Source organism: Nannospalax galili, unplaced genomic scaffold (assembly GCF_000622305.1).
Source record: "Nannospalax galili isolate Female #2095 unplaced genomic scaffold, S.galili_v1.0 scaffold844, whole genome shotgun sequence".
Taxonomy (NCBI): domain Eukaryota; kingdom Metazoa; phylum Chordata; class Mammalia; order Rodentia; family Spalacidae; genus Nannospalax; species Nannospalax galili.
The window spans coordinates 521,662-528,210 of NW_008351662.1; the positions used below are offsets into that span (position 1 = coordinate 521,662).

General features: G+C 38.9%; 1 non-coding gene across 1 annotated transcript; it reads right to left on the reverse strand.

The window, feature by feature from the left end:
* Nucleotides 1-5,505: 5,505 nt before the first annotated feature.
* LOC115066879 lies at nucleotides 5,506-5,626 on the reverse strand. The gene has a single exon (XR_003846322.1). It is a non-coding gene; the product is annotated as a small nucleolar RNA SNORA28 (small nucleolar RNA).
* Nucleotides 5,627-6,549: the final 923 nt, after the last annotated feature.

Here is a 6,549-nt window from a genome sequence, read left to right on the forward strand (position 1 = left end):
CTTCCTGCTTGCCAGGAGGTAAGCAGCTTCCTAAGTCACAGGCTCCTGTTGCCATGACATTCAGCCTTACTTCAGGTTGAAGGCAATCAATCCCAGAACCACGCATAGAAACCTCTGAACTGTGTGCCTAAATAAATCTTTGCTCCTTTAAATGGTTTCTTTCAGGAATTTTCACAGCTACAACAGCAGCATCTTCAACAAGAACAACAAAAACACTGGTCTAGGTGTCCACAGCTAATTTTGTTTGTAAGGAGACTGTGAGGAAAGGGCATGTGAAAAAAAATTGAGTCCATAAAAACTAGACATTGCTTTCTGTTTATTTCTACTACATTGCATTGGTTGTAGATTGCCCAGGAAACTATTTTGGTTAGTCTTTCCCACTCTCTTCCCCCAATCACCTACCCTCTTTTCTGCTTAAAATTTTCCACTCCAGTATTAGCCCTCTCTAATTTTATTTTATTTGTATTGTACTATCCCATCTTCCATTAACACATAAGGCAGTGGTGTGTTTCTTGTTTCCTAGGTTCCAGACATCCCAAATTAACAACACAAAAGATTCAAAGTGAGGATGAATGAAGAGAGAGAACATGCTGGGTTTTTGTTTTTTTTTTTTTTTTTTCTTTTGTTCTGGGTTACCTGGCTCAGGTTTGGGTTTTTTTTTTTTTTTTTTTTTTTTCTGTTGATCTGGGTTACCTGACTCAGTATAGGGTTTTTTTATTTTTATTTTTTTTTCCAGTTCCACCTATTTATCTGCAAACGTCATATTTCTTTACAATTGAAAATTTCATTGTGTGCAGGCACCACTTTTTCCTTATCCATTTATCAGTTGTTGGACCTCTATAATGATTTTACTTCCCTGCTATTGTGAATAGAGCAGCAATAAACATAGATGTATAAATACCTCTGTAGTAGAATGCAAAGACTTTTGAGTATATGCCTACAAGTGGTAGAGTTGGATCATATGTAATTTTATTTCCATTTTTTTAATAACCTCCAGACTGATTTCCATACTATCTGCAATAGTTTACACTCCTACCAACAGTGTGTTAGAGTTCTCTGTTAACCTTGTCCAAACCAGCATGTATTGTCACTTGTTTTCGTGAAGATGTCCATTGTGATTGGGGTGAGGTGCAATCTTAAAGTAGTTTTAATTTGCATTTCCCTGATGGCAATGGACATTGAAGAATTTTAAAGTGTTTACTAGTCACTGAAGTTTCTCATTTTGAAGACGTTTGGTAAGGTCCTTAACTTATTTTGTAATCGGTTTATTTATTTTCTAAATGTTCATTTATTTTAGATCTTTGTATGTTCTAGAGACCAGTCCTCAGTAGAATGTGCAGTAGCAAACATTGTCTCTCATTCTGTGTGCTGCCTCTTCACTCAATTGACAGCTTCATTCCTGTACAAAGCACTTTAGTTTTATGAGATCCCATTTGCCTATTGTTGATCTGATTTCCTGGGCTAACAGAGATCTATTCAGAGTCCCATAACAACCACACCTGTGCCTATAAGTTGACCTGCAGATCCTTGTATTTCCTCTAGCAGTTTCAAGGTGCTATATATTCTGCTGAAGTCCTTAATTCATTTGGAGTTGTGCTTTGTACAGTTAGATAAGGCTCTAATTTCTTTTCTGCATGTTGTAATCCAGGTCTCCAAGCAAATTTGTTGAAGTACTGTCGTTTCTCCTAAGTATATTTTGGCATCTTCATCAAAACAAAGCATCATTATTGTATGGACTTTTATCTGGGTCCTCCCTTCTACTGCATTGATCTATGCATCTGATTTTGTACCAGTACCATGATGCTATTATTACTATGGTCTTATAGTGTTATTTGAAGTCATGTATGGTGATAGTTCCCAATTCTTCTTTTTGTTCATGAGTGATTTAGCTACTCTTACTCTTTCATACCTCCATATAAATTATGAGACTTTTTTCTACGTGAATTTTTTCTTGGGATTGCATTGAACTACTCCCTTTGGTCGATGATCACGGGAGGTCTTTTGGTCTTGTAGTGTCTTCCTCACTTTCTGCAGTGTCTTAAAGGATTTATTGTAGAAATCTTTCATTTTCTTGGTAATGGTTAATGTCATGAATTTCATCTATTTTGTGGCTATTGTGATGGAATTTCTCTGATTTCTTTTTCAAAACTTTTGTCATTGATGTATTAGAAAGCTATTGATTGTTGCATGTCAATTTTTTTCCTGACACTTTACTGAAAGTGCTTAAGATGTTTTCTTTTGGTGGGGGATAGATTCTTTCGGGTCTTTTATTGATAAAATCATATCATCTGCAAATACGAATGCTTTGACTTCCTTTCCTATTTTTATCCATTCCTTTGGTTTCCTTATCATGTCTTACTGCTCTAGCTGAGACAGCAAGGGCTATACTAAATAGAGTGAATGTCCCTGTCTTGTTCCTCCTCTTGGTGGGAATGCTTTGACTTTTTCTCCATTTCACATAATATTGGCTATGGGTTTTTTATTATGTACAATCTTTATGATTTGCTCCCTCCATCCAGATCTTCTCCATGCCCTTAATCATAAAAGAATGTTAATTTTTTTTTTCAAAGCCTTTCTGCATCTGTTGATATCTTCATTTGATTTCTTTCAATCAATATATTTGATGAATTATATTTATTGATTTACATGTGTTGCCTTTTTCTTGCATGGCTGGAGTTCATCATAACGAATAATACATATTTTTTTCTTTTTTAAAATTTATTTAATAACCACATCATTAGAAGCATTCCTTTACAGCTTTAACATATTTAATAACAATTTCCAGACGAAAGATGCATCTTTCTAAAGTGGTTGTAAATTTTTAGGTTCACAGTTGAATTAATACAGTTATACAATATTGAACTGTGTATAAACCCTGTAAGACATAATATTTTCATGTAATCTTGAATTCAATTTTCTAGAATTTTATTAAGAATTGTTGCATCTATGTTAATCAGGCAGGTTGATCTGTAATTTGTGTTACACCCAGATTTCATGACCCCCAATGACCACCAAGGAGTCTGGAGTGTATGCAACAGCAAAGAGCCTTTATTTGTGCATAACCTTGGGCCCTCAGATTTCACCTACACAGCGGATCCATACTGAGAGCCCTGACCATTGTGGGGAAAGCTTTTTATAGGGAGTTTTGCTGAAACCCACTGGTGCCAGATACACTTTAAAATGATTGGATGGTCCTACGTCCTCAGGACGGGAAAGATTTTTATTGGTAGAGGCTGTCTTTGAGGCACTGGAATGTGCTGACTGTTATCTGTAGGGCCAGAAGTTTCTGTTTCTACCTTATAAGGCTTTTACATGTGGGGTGTGGGGGGATAGCAACTGGAGATTTACAACATGCCTGGGCTTGTCCGGGCTTGCCTGAAACAGCTAGCCAAAATGGGATCAGTTTATTCTGACTCTTGCATTTTGACTCTTCAATTTGCTTGTTTAAATTATTTTTATTTTATGTGTATGAATGTATTGCCTGCATGTATGTGAATGCACCCATGTCATGAAATGCTGCAGAGGTCAGAAGAGGGTTTCAGATTCCCCTGGAACTCAAGTTAAGGACGGTTCATAGCTGCCATGTGGGTGCTGGGAATCGAACCCTGGTCCTCTGCAAGAGCAGTCAGTGCTCTTAACCACTGAGCCATCTCTCCAGCCCCTGGTTTGAATTATTTTTATGGAAGTTCTTCCAAGTCATTTTCATTTAAGGGAATTACTATGGGATCAGTAATTCTAGGAGGAGGAGACATGTCTTTGTTTTGTTTCTTGACTGCTACTCCAGTATCTGGAGTTAGTTGTCTGAGTCTTCTGTTTCTCATAATCACATTATGCTTCTTCTTTCAGGGACAGCATTCACAATATCTAGGAGAGTACTAAATCCTAGTACAGTTAAGTTATTGTTTACTTTTGTGGCTCTGGTATTCAGGGCCATAGATTCTATCCCTGTGGGAGACAGGCTTGAGCCTAGGGTGAAGGTCTTACTGACAGCCATACAGCAAGCCCAAGGCAACAGCCTGACCACTGGAGCCACAAGAAGCACCTGTGACATTTGTTCCCATTGGCAGATCAGGAGACCGATGCCTAGAGTTTGCCACTCCCTAATCACCTCCTTTGGAAATCCAAATTGCTACACTTAGCTATTACAACACTCAGAGTCACATGGTTTCCAGGAATGAGGGCTCTATAATCTGAAACCCATTATGCTAATGAGGCATCCTACCCCCCACCCCCACCCCGCTATTCTGTGGTAGGACGTTAATTGTGTTATGCTAATAAGAAGCTAAGTCTGTTATGCTAATGCGGTATCCTACTTGCTGTGCTGTGATTGGACCACTACCCTTATATAAGCTTGTGCCTTCCTGCAATAAACAGACCTGTGTCACTGAACCTGGTCTCCTGAGTCCAAATGTGGCTCTGCTGACACAGTCTCCTCACCAGCCCTGGGGTCCGGGACCCGGCAGAAGCAGCGATGAACGTTGGCTGTGCCAGGGGAGCAGAAGAGCGGCTTCAGTCCTGGGCGAGTGGAGGATGAGCCTCGATGCCCTTGAGAACGAAGGAGCGGCATCCACGAGAACGGAGGAGCAGCCACCACTGGCAGTAACTGCATATCCCCATAAAACTCAGCTCATGTTTACTGTAACAGTTTTTAGCCAAGGGTCAGCACACTGGTGTCTGGTTTGACTCTCTGCATCTGAACATTCTACCTTGGGTCAACTCTGGCCAGATTTCAACTTGTGTAGTTTCACAGTCCTTGGGCCTGGAGAGGCACCTGAAAGCCTGATCCTGGTTTAGCTTCCACAACTTCTGCTACATACTGTGGGATTTACATAGTTAGTTGCCTTGTCCTGCATCAGCTCTAGTTACCTTTCTGGATTCATATCTTGTGTTTTGGAGCTTCCCATTTCTATACACCTTATTCTTGGGTAACTTACTTCTTTTAAAAAAGATAAACGTACAGCAAGCATAAATCCCAGTCCCTCCATTCTTACAACACTAAGGCTAACTTTACAGATAATAACTGAAAATAAATAATTTCTATTACCATGTGAATGATTAAACTAACTTTGATATACCCAGAATAGTAAGCAGCAAAACCTACTAATATACCAAAATTACAGGCAACAATCACAACATTAATATTTGGTGAACAAATCACCTAAATAAGCAACATTGTATACATTGACTTATATTTCTAGAAATGGCAATATATCTACAAAATTAAACAGAAAAAGCATGTTACTGAGTCATAGAGAAAAAAGGAAATATATATCATGGGTGTGGAGAAATATTTCTGAGTGGCCAGTATGATAGTTTCCTTAACAGGGATAGTAAGTCTTCGTAGCTCTGTAAATAGAAGGGGTTATGCTACCAGGTTAAAGGCAGAAAGTAAAGTGCACCAGAACTTAAATCATCCTGGAAAGCTGGGAAGGGTGGTAAGTGATCTATCTACCCATATTCTAACCCCCCATTCACAGCATGTTTTCTTTCTTTCTTTTTTTAAATATTGTTTGAGTCTATATAATGTTTTGTCTCATGGGGAAAATACTGGGAGAGGTTCGACTTTCTTGTTATAGCAAGCTCAAAGCTTGTCAGATAGTTTTGTTCATCTACCACAGTGTTGCTTGCAATCACAGCATGTTTTCTATAGTTAAATGGGGGTTGAGTGTTCAGATAAAAAGGGGCAACATAAGTACTAGTATCTTTCCCCTTTTCTCTGGCAATGCAGTTTTTGGCTTGAGCATAAAAGAAAAGAGATGAAGAAAGGAAAAAGGAGAATACATGTGACTGCACTCTACCTTTCCAAGATGTTGATAGGCAGAAGTGGATATGTGCATTTCTTTACTATCCCACTAGATATCACACATGATTGCTTATCTGGTCAACTTGACTGAATTTGGAATCACTTAGGAGACATACCTCTGGGTGTTCCTTGGCTCCAGGAGGTTTAACAGAGAAAAAAAAGACACACTGAATGTGACTATAAGAATTCTGTGTGCTGGCATCTATAATGCAGTGGTCTAATTTGACTTACAGCCACTCAATCAGAGAGAATTTATGCCTGATTCTACAAATCTAGCAAACTACCTGTGGCTGGAGGCATCACAGAATAAGAGCCTGCGAGATGCCCAACTCAAGTGACACATCTACCATTATAATAAATCCACTGAACTTTTATACCTAAGGCTCAGAGAATATAGTGGAACATGGGTTGGAGAGAATATTAATGCATCTCTCAACTCTCATTGGCGAAGCTTCCTCATGCAACAGAGGTGGTGAACACAAAAGCCCTCAACTGGCCAGATTGTAGAGAATAAGAAACTTCAGTTGAGTCCTATATAGGACTCATAGTAAAACCCACCCACCCAGAGCTCAAGAATCATCGTGGAAGTGGGAGTGAAAATATTGAAAGAATCAAGGGTGGTGTTTCCAAGGGTGGAAACAGAGTCATCTAAGCTTCTGGGAACTTGCTCATATGAACTTATAGCAACAGAGACAGCATGCACAAGACTCATGCAAACTCATCAGAAACAAAACAAAACAAAACAA